The following is a 9,836-nucleotide window of genomic DNA, read 5'->3' on the forward strand; positions in this document are numbered from 1 at the left end:
AGCAAGTGTAAAGTATTTCTCTTTCTCATTTTGAATTAATGTATATCATTTTCAGTGAAATTCTTCGCAAGAACCTTACCAATTAGGTGGCCAATTATGTAGATGCGCATCATCTGAGGAGGTTTATTAAGAAAGGTCCTATTAGTTTAAGGATAAATAAGGTTTAGGCAAAAGAGTGATTGAAAAACAACGGAACAGTTTCTGTCTAAGAACATTCCATTTAGTTTGCTAACCGTTGATGCCATATTTAGAAAGAAGATAGAAGAGATGGAGCAGTACTTAATGCTAATAATTTGGAAGAAAGTGATATCTTGTTGGAAAATTTTCAGTCCTACCCCTGAGTAATAAATTGGGTAACTCAATGGTTCTAGATGTTTAAATAAGATAAAACCTTGAACGAATTCAAGAGATGGAACAATTGAGTTGTAGTAAAAGAATGATTTCAAAATTCTTTGGAACTTAAGGAAGATGATACAACATGAGAAGAAAAAGAGGCAAAACTTATCAGAATCCCTCTTGTAAGTTGTCTCCTTCCTGCCTCTGATAGAGAAGGGTAGATGAAGTCTTTTCGCTCCATTATACATAAGGGCATAATGGTCTTTACAATTGACAACTAACCATTCCTACAAAATAGGACCTGCGTGTTTTTCAAACATAAAGTGGGGTGTCAGTGCTTTACTGCCTCCATTTTGGGGTGCCCGTGCAATTGCCTCTTAATTTTAAGGGGTAATTCAAGGGGTGACACTACAAATTTCCCTATCTTCTTTTGGCATGCATTGATGTCATTGATTAAAGGAAAAAAAGAAAAAGATATGGATATAGAAGGCTAGCTTACCCTACCCTAACAGTTCACACTTGTGTGAGGACACACTCTTAACTCTATGTAGGGGTGTCAATAGGTCGGTCCAAATCAATTTCATCGGTTTAGGCATTTCAGTTTTTGGCGGCTGAAAGTACCCAACTCAAACATGCACCATTAGGGAATGTTCGGTACAGTTTTGGGTTGGTGTGAATTGGGTTTGGTTCGGGCTAATAGTTTAAGTTCAAGTTGGAGTAGTTTTGAGACCATACCACATTTTCTTTTCGGTAAAAGGTCATTTATATTAATAAAATAAAAAAGAAAAAGGAAAAAAGAAAAGGTACATTTGCAAAGGATTGATCTTTGCCTTCTTCTTCACATCCCTGATATTTTTAAAAGAATGTCTTCATAAAATTTATAATAGAAAAACCCCTTTCCTATCAAAAGAGCTGATTACCTAAGTTTGATTCTTGATCTTACTGTTCTCTTTCTCCACCAAGAGTGGATCAATTCTTGCAATTTCTTCAAACATAATCTCCCTTCACCTACTTTTTGTTGTCCTTAAGATGTTCAAGCACCGAGTGAGGCAGCTTCTTTCCTTCTCGCCCACCAAGTCCATTGATTTCCCCACACCCCACCCCCCCACCCCAACCGATTAATCCCATAATTTGTATTAGAATGTCTTGGCCTAGCTATAACGTCCGACCAAACTGTTGGATTAACCCTAAATCATGAGACATTTTAATGGCCCACTCACCCTCCACGTGGGCCTCCTCAATTGAATGCGTGATAGACTCCAAATTTTATCCATACACCGAAATTTGAGAATCCCCATCTCTTGCAAATTGCTTTGAGTGGACCCCCTCTCTTGGCATTATGTCTGCTGCTCTATCATTTTCAAAATTTTCTGCATTTTTTAAATTTAAAATTCTGGAATCCACTTCACCTCCTCCCCATCTCTTGTTGTGAATTATGAGAGTCCATGACAACTTAATTAACCTCCTCCCTTATATTAGGCAATACGAGAATCAGAGTCTCTGCAGAGGATGATTCTAACTTCCTTTATCCTAAGGAGTGTGAGCCCCCATAGTAGGCAATGACTCACTCACTTGTGCACTTTTCACATTATTTAATTTTTTAAAATTTAACTCACCTGAATTTGCTTCTTCCTCAAACTCTTCTTTGTGGGATACAAACAGATCGGATGGCTTCAATGCATCAAAAGATTTCAAAATGAGTTTCCACCAAATTCTCCTTAGAAAATACAGAGTTTTATACAAAGAGGACACCTTCCTATCATGAGACCTCCTGAACCTTGTCCTGTGTTGGCTTTTCTGACACTGGCAACCTCTCATCCACCACAAGGTTTCTAGATTTTTTGAACGAACATAGCAATGCTACATTCCCAAAGCATTTGTAAGAGGCACACATATTTTCCCCATCTTCATACACAATAGATAGCGTAAAACTAAAAACCTTCCCTATATCAGGTTTTGTTCGTTCGACTTGGACTTCAAGCACAAGCTCCACCCCCTTTTCCACCTCAACCAAGATACGGACATAACTACCAAAAAAACCTTGTTGCTTAGTTCTATTTCAAGAGTGATGGGACACCCCATTGCTTTAGCTATTGAAAAAAGTACTTGGATATATCAATACTCCCAAGGAAGATCTAGGAAACGAATTAAAATTAACTAATTTAATCAATGGCTGAGCTGTATTTACGTTAAAATCTAGCCTCCAACATTGAAATCAGACCACTTACAAAGCAATCCGACAAGGATTGCATCTCCATACTTCAGACATGTCCTTCTCAGAACCAAACTGAAAAATACCAAACCTCTACCAATGGAGTGCAAACTCACCTGAGTATCTATTTTCCAATTTCTCATTTCCTTCCTCACAGCTTTCAGGTAGCTTTCCTAAAATCAAATCATTTGATCAAGGAGAATCTGAACAAATTACGCTGATGCTCATAATCACCTATGGAATAGTCACATGAATAAACTTTCCTGCCTGAATCAGTTCAAGTAGATCTTCTTGGGACATCTCCGAACTCCACCTCACTACTCCAGCATAAGAAATGACACCTTCAACTACCGGATTTGGCAATATGCCATTAGCAGCAGCCGCCATGACCAAGTATGAAACAAGCTAGTGAACACAAAGCTAGTCTAGCCGTTTGAGACCATACGACATGTTAGCAAACCACTTAAGCTCGTTTCAGATTGTTTTTGTGTGTGGAAAATTGTATGAAAATATTTTGTACCATTCTAACAATTTATTTGGGGATTGGGTTCCCTAATCTCCAATGATTTTTCGTATTTAGGGTCTCATGTATTTATTTCTTTTGGGTATTAAATGATGAAGAACCTGATAATAGCAATCTTTGAGGAGACTCGCGAGTAGTAGAGGAGAACTAAGGTTGATATTCGACTATCCTTCATTTTGTACAGGGAAAAAAATGAACATGACAAACATTAATTTTTCCTATTTAATTGATTAAACATGATCTTCCAGGAATGTCATGCATGCATGTGTCCAACTTTAGATTAATTAATTAGTTTCATCTCATGATTATTGGATAAGGACAGGGTGTTGGTAAATGTTCAAATTTGGTGTTTATTTGGTCGGGTGTTCCTATTCCACTGATGTATATATTTTGTTTTTAATTAAAACCACTTGTGTCTATCTACCTACTAAAAGATATATATATTAGTTGGAACTTTTGTTTTAAAATTTTTTTTTTTTTTTTTTTGTCGAATTAACTGGGACTTTTATTTTTATATGGATAAATAAGAAATCAATCCTGTCGTTAATTGGATGTTGAAGGTATTGTTGACTAAAATATTTTTTGATATTCATTCAGGATCTCCCAAAGAGTTGCGGGAAATCCTCAACAAACCTTTCTAGTTTTGTTTATGCTTAGTTTTTTTTCATTTAACCTAGATTTTTCATTCCATTTTTGTAAAAACGATAAGAATTTTTTTTCTTCTTTTCCTAAGAAAATACATAAATTTTGTTAAATGATCTCCAAGCTCATTTTTCTAGCTTTGAGCTTGGATCTCATATTACAAGTGAGAGAGCAACATGCGAGTTTTTCTTTCTTTCTTCCTTCTTTCGTCTTCTTCTTCTTTCTCTCTTTTTTCTTTTTTTTTTTTTTTTTTTTTATTTTTTCTATATTAAAGATAAGAGATGCAAGCATAGAATAAAAGTATAACGAACACTAAAATTTATTCCATTTCATTGTAAAAAATTAAATTGATTTCTTTAATTGCAACATCTGCAACATGGGGATATACTATAGATAACCCTTGAAGAAAGATGCTACTGACTTCTTTCTTTTCCTTTGAAACAACGAATATAGTTCTCAGGTATTACTAAAAAAAATTTGAAAATTTTGTTATATTAACTGTTATGAGCTTTCCTTCAGATCATTCCGCCTCAAAGGAATTGATACACTCGTATGAATGGTTGAACATACTCATTGACTGAATTTCATTCATACAATCTGCTTGAGAGTTTGTAAAAGAAACTTCTTCTCGGAGTTGTCCACTCTTCTGAGACACATCTGCTCTGTATTGGTTGATCAAATTTCTCCATTTTTTTATTAAAGAATTGCAACGAATAAAGTCAAAAGTTCCGACAAATCTCATTCGTAAAAGCTAGCTATTAAGAAAACTTAGAAAAGACACCTACCACGTAAAAGTCTTCATATCGATCTAGATACATCTGATGCAAAATTTTTACTTCTATCTTCAGAGGAACCACTTTAATTTATATATGGCATATTTTAAGCTAATCCAGGGTTTTAAAGCTACCTACTTCAAAGAATCTCTGCAGCCTGCCGAGGTTGAATTAAGATATTAACGACATTAAGACCGACCAATTCTACATCTTATGTAATGATCAGTCTCATCTCCCCTTCGAAATTCATTATATTTTGCAACAATCTCCATGGACTGCCTTAGAATATTCGATGAGAGAAGTGCCTTACCAACAAGAAAAAAGGAAACGATCGCGTCCCAAAATGCTACTGAAACTTCCTTCTCAACTACTACAGAAAGAGATTGAGATGATGAACTAATCATCAGCATAAAAGTCAGAGAAGGAACATACAAATAAGCAACTACCAACTTCCAATGAGCGATTATAACCAATCTTTACTACTAAAACAATGATGGCAAATACTCCAAAACCCGGATTCACTCTGGGTCAGAATCCTGAAAGGAAAATATTTTCTAAATACATCAATATTTGATTTTCATGTACAGACAACAAAATGAGTCCTGGACATCGAACAGTGTCAAGAGCATTCTATACCTACTGGAACAAAGGGTGCTTTGACAAGTAGGGAAGGGCAGAGATACTTTCTTTTGGCATGATTCATAGGAGCAACAAACAAAAGACCATAGAGTGGCTGGTAAGAATCCCAAACTTTGGCCTTCAAAGGTAAAGATGCAGAAGTAATGGAAGATTTCTTGAGAGGAAAAATGTGGTTCTCTTTACTCAACTTTTCCCAGCTTTTCTGACAAACCTCACTCAAACACTAGAGCCTTGGAAATCTCTGATTTCATCAAGTGGGGACTTCTCTACTAAATTGCAAGAAAAAAAAAAACTCTACGTATAATGTATTCTAGAAGCATCCTCATGAGATTTCGAAATGGTGGATGTTTCTCTAGGCTTTACAAATCCTCTCAAAGTTTAAGACCTTTTGAATGCAGATCTACCCATTAATGCGATTCTATTAAAATGGATGCAAGCCCAACTACATTGCTCTCTATGTGAACACCAAGAGGAATCCATCAGGCATATCTTTAAGAATTGCCAATGAACTAGACGAATCTGGTCATCAAGACCTCTAGGATTGAGGCTTGAGGCTTGAAGTTGTCAACCAGACCTCAAAGAGTGATTTCTACATGGCAATCTATAGAAATCAACACCTAGACAAGGCGACAATCAATCATACTATAATAACCATAATAATTACGTGTTAAATATTCTATTTGGCATGCAGTAAATGGTAAAATCTTGCATAATCACTATTGTTCCCAATATACTATAGCTTAATTACTATTTTATCCTCTAAACTTTTTCAAATTACTAATCCAAGTATCCAAAATTGGGCTATTCCTCTAATTATTGTTGCCCTTCTGAGCTTTTAAACTCCATTAGATAAGTGATGATGTGGCATTGTTATTTATTTAAAGATCCAAAAATAACCCTAAGGTTTTATATTTCTTATTTACGATTATATTAAATTAATTATTATTACCCTTAACAATTAGAAGAAAAAAAAAATCCTAATTATAGAAGGAAGAGGGAAAAAAATCATTGTCTTCTCCTCTTACCCGGCCCAAGGAAGAAAAAAAGTTTTCCTCTTCCTTTGGATGACCCTCAATCCAACTCCTTCCTCTCCGTTGATAAAATCCAAAATCAAGATTCAAAATGTAAGATAATAGGAAATGACATCTTCTTCTTATTATTTTTTTTTAGCTTTTATATAGTTACTTTTCAAGTTAGTGTCATTTTTTAGTTTTTATTATTAATATTTCATTTGATGTTATCAATTCTAAGAAGTTCTTATTCCCAATAAATTTTTATTTATTTATTGTCTAACTTGACATTATCATTTTTCATTGTCTTACAAAAGAAAGCATCATTTAGGAAATTTTTTTTTTTTTAGAATCCAAAATTATTAGAATACAAGCGTAAACTTCATATTTCAGATGCTCTCTTTCTTTTCTTTTTTGTAATCGTCTTTTGCTTTTTAATTCTGGAAGGAAAAAATAGGCATTAAATATTCAATTGTAATGGTCTCTTAATACCGTTAGAACTGATAGGGACAATACTAATTTCATAAAAGGTATGGTCTTTTTAATAATTAAGTTATAATGGCGGCTAAGAGTAATTATCCCTAAAATATTTAATAAACCACCAAACCCAACCCATATAATGAATCATATAAATTATTGGATACACCAATCCAACAAGTAATGTTTGGAAATTTCTCCACCCATTGAGGCAGCGAGTGACCAAATAACGGAGGATAGTGATTTTCGTTTTCGTCGAGCTTCAAAAGATCTGACCAATTTCAGCAGGAAGTAGAGCACCTAAGCTGGTGGGGACGACTCCACTGGGAAGGGAGGTTTTGCCTACCAAACTCAGCAACGTTGGATTCAAATGATGGGCTAAAAGAATACGTAGAGTAACCAAACCGTGGTATCAATCAAGTAAATCAACTCAACAAACAAATACAGCAAATTTGGAGCTACATAGAAGTACTTGAGATGCTACCTAAGCCTAGAAAACCATGGCCTCTTAATCTAGTAGATAGCTTAGCCAATATTAGTAATAGATGTAGTACTGCTGACATATGTAACTTTAAATCCGAACCAATTCTCTCTTCATTATTGAGAGTAGCCGAGAAGTAGTTCCCATACCCAAACTTCTTTCAAAGTATGTAACCATAATATTTACACTTGTTTTGAGTAATATTTCATCTCTCATTTCTTCTTCTCCTTCTCTTCCTTTTTTTTTTTTTTTTTTTTTTTTTTTTTTTTAATTCCAATTTCCTTCTCACTTCATAAAATAAAATGTATTTCTTGTATGCATGAAGGACTCGGATTCACATTATTTGCAATTCCCCTCTAAAATTGTGACATGTAGCATCTAATTATCCTATTTTTTACCTAATTCAAATCAAATCTGAAAAATCCCTAAAATCTCTCTCTATTTTAGTTGGTCCGTGTTCAGGTGATTGGTAACTGTACTTTCTACTGGTTTATGAAATTCTTTTTGAGTTATGCTTGCTGTTTGGGTATTAGATGAGCCTGTCTGGTATGAATAATGGTATTTCATGACAAATTGGCTGTGATTCAGATCATCGCTAACTAGTTGGCAATTGCAATGCAATGAGAAAAGAGAAAATAAATCTGGACTGACTTCTCTAGGAGATTACACATAAGACGATAAGGTTGATTCTATGAGATTTTAGCTACCAAGCACTAGCATCAAATACGAAAGTGATCAGAGAGAGAGGGGAGTTTCCATGGAGACGAAAATAGATATTATCCGCCATGAGAAGAGGAGAGACAAGAAAATCGCTAGAGATTTTAGGGATTTTTCAGATTTCATGAGGAGAGAGGAGGGTGAAAAATAGAATCTGAGAGATTTTAGGGTTTTAATAATTATAGGGATTTTTAAGTGTTTCTTTGTAATTAAGCATCTAATTGTAGAAGGAATTAGAGAGAATTTCATGCAGGAAAATTGTAGAAGACGTAAATCCAACTTCTATCCATAAGATGGTATATAAAAGAGACCAAACAATGCACATCCCACTCACAAAGCCTAATCTCAATCTGTCCAGAAGCAAGAACCTTTCATGGCTCTTCCTATTCTTCAACTTCTGTCCTCCTTTTTCTTCTTCTTCCTCATTAATATTCAAAGCTCAATATCATTCACATCAGCAGATCCACTAGGCCAGTGGAACCTTCTTCTTAAAAGCATCGGAATTTCAGCCATGCACATGCAGCAACTCAACAACGATCGTGTTATCATCTTTGATCGCACTGACTTTGGCGCCTCCAATATCTCATTGCCCGATGGGAAATGCCGTGATGATCCCACAGATAAGACCCTCCGGCATGACTGCACTGCTCACTCTGTTGAGTACAACGTGCTTAATAATTCCGTTCGAGCCCTTATGGTTCAAACTAATACTTGGTGCTCTTCTGGTGCTGTCACTGCCGACGGTATACTTATCCAGACAGGTGGATCCAACGACGGTGAACGCGTCGTCAGGAAGTTTCAGCCCTGTGATACTTGTGACTGGCAAGAGATACCAAATGGACTCAACGTTAAACGTTGGTATGCCACCGATGCCATTCTACCTGATGGAAGGATCATCGTGATTGGTGGTCGTAAGGAATTCAATTATGAGTTCTACCCGAAATCTACAACCACTAATCAAGTCTTCTCCTTGCCATTTCTATCACAAACCAGTGATAGATATGAAGACAACCTCTACCCTTTTGTTCATCTCAATGTCGATGGCAACTTGTTCATCTTCGCCAACAATCAATCAATCTTGTTCAACTACACTAGTAATTCGGTCATCAAGACTTTTCCACAACTTCCAGATGGAAACGCTCGAAATTATCCAAGCACAGGTTCCTCAGTACTTCTTCCACTAAAGCTTACCAGCTCAAGAATGGAAGTCGAGGTCCTCATCTGTGGTGGAGCTCCACAAGGAGCAAACAAGCAAGCCAACTCTGGGAAGTACGTTGGAGCCCTTCAGACATGTGGAAGGATGAAGATTTCCGACGCAAATCCGACATGGACCATAGAGAGAATGCCTCTCGCTCGAGTAATGGGAGACATGATTTTACTCCCGAACGGCCAAGTCTTGATCATCAATGGTGCTGCAAGAGGGGTTGCCGGTTGGGAACTGGGTAGAGATCCAGTTTTCTTCCCGGTGCTCTACCAACCCGATAACCAGAACGTGTCAGCGAGGTTTCATGTACTGAACCCATCTACCATTCCGCGTATGTACCATTCGACTGCAATATTACTACGTGATGGGAGAATTCTAGTGGGAGGAAGCAATCCCCATAAGTATGACCGTTTCAGCGGCGTTCTTTACCCAACGGAACTAAGCTTAGAGGCTTTCTCACCCCCTTATCTCGATTCGAAATATGCCGGAATTCGGCCAATAGTCACTGCTCCGGTGTCATATGCAAAGATAAGGTATGGGCAACGATTGGCAATGCGGTTCTCGCTGTCAGGTGCTACTACAGCAGATAGGAGGATGGTAAAGGTGACCATGGTTTCGCCTTCTTTCAACACACACTCCTACTCGATGAACCAGCGGCTGTTGATCTTGAAAATTGGGCATGTGTTACCTGTGTCGAATACGTCGTATGGTAGGACCGCTTGGGCTCCAAATTCACCTTCCCTAGCACCTCCCGGGTATTATATGCTCTACGTGGTTCATCGAGATATACCTAGTGAAGGGATCTGGGTGCATATTCAGTGA

The 9,836-nt window shown here is 36.7% G+C and overlaps 1 pseudogene; it reads left to right on the forward strand.

The window, feature by feature from the left end:
• Positions 1 to 7,313: 7,313 nt before the first annotated feature.
• On the forward strand, positions 7,314 to 9,836 carry LOC149007818 (aldehyde oxidase GLOX1 pseudogene; annotated as a pseudogene).

Source organism: Hakea prostrata, chromosome 8 (assembly GCF_041222555.1).
Source record: "Hakea prostrata isolate BN-2017 chromosome 8, UWA_Hpros_2, whole genome shotgun sequence".
NCBI classification, from domain to species: Eukaryota; Viridiplantae; Streptophyta; class Magnoliopsida; order Proteales; family Proteaceae; genus Hakea; species Hakea prostrata.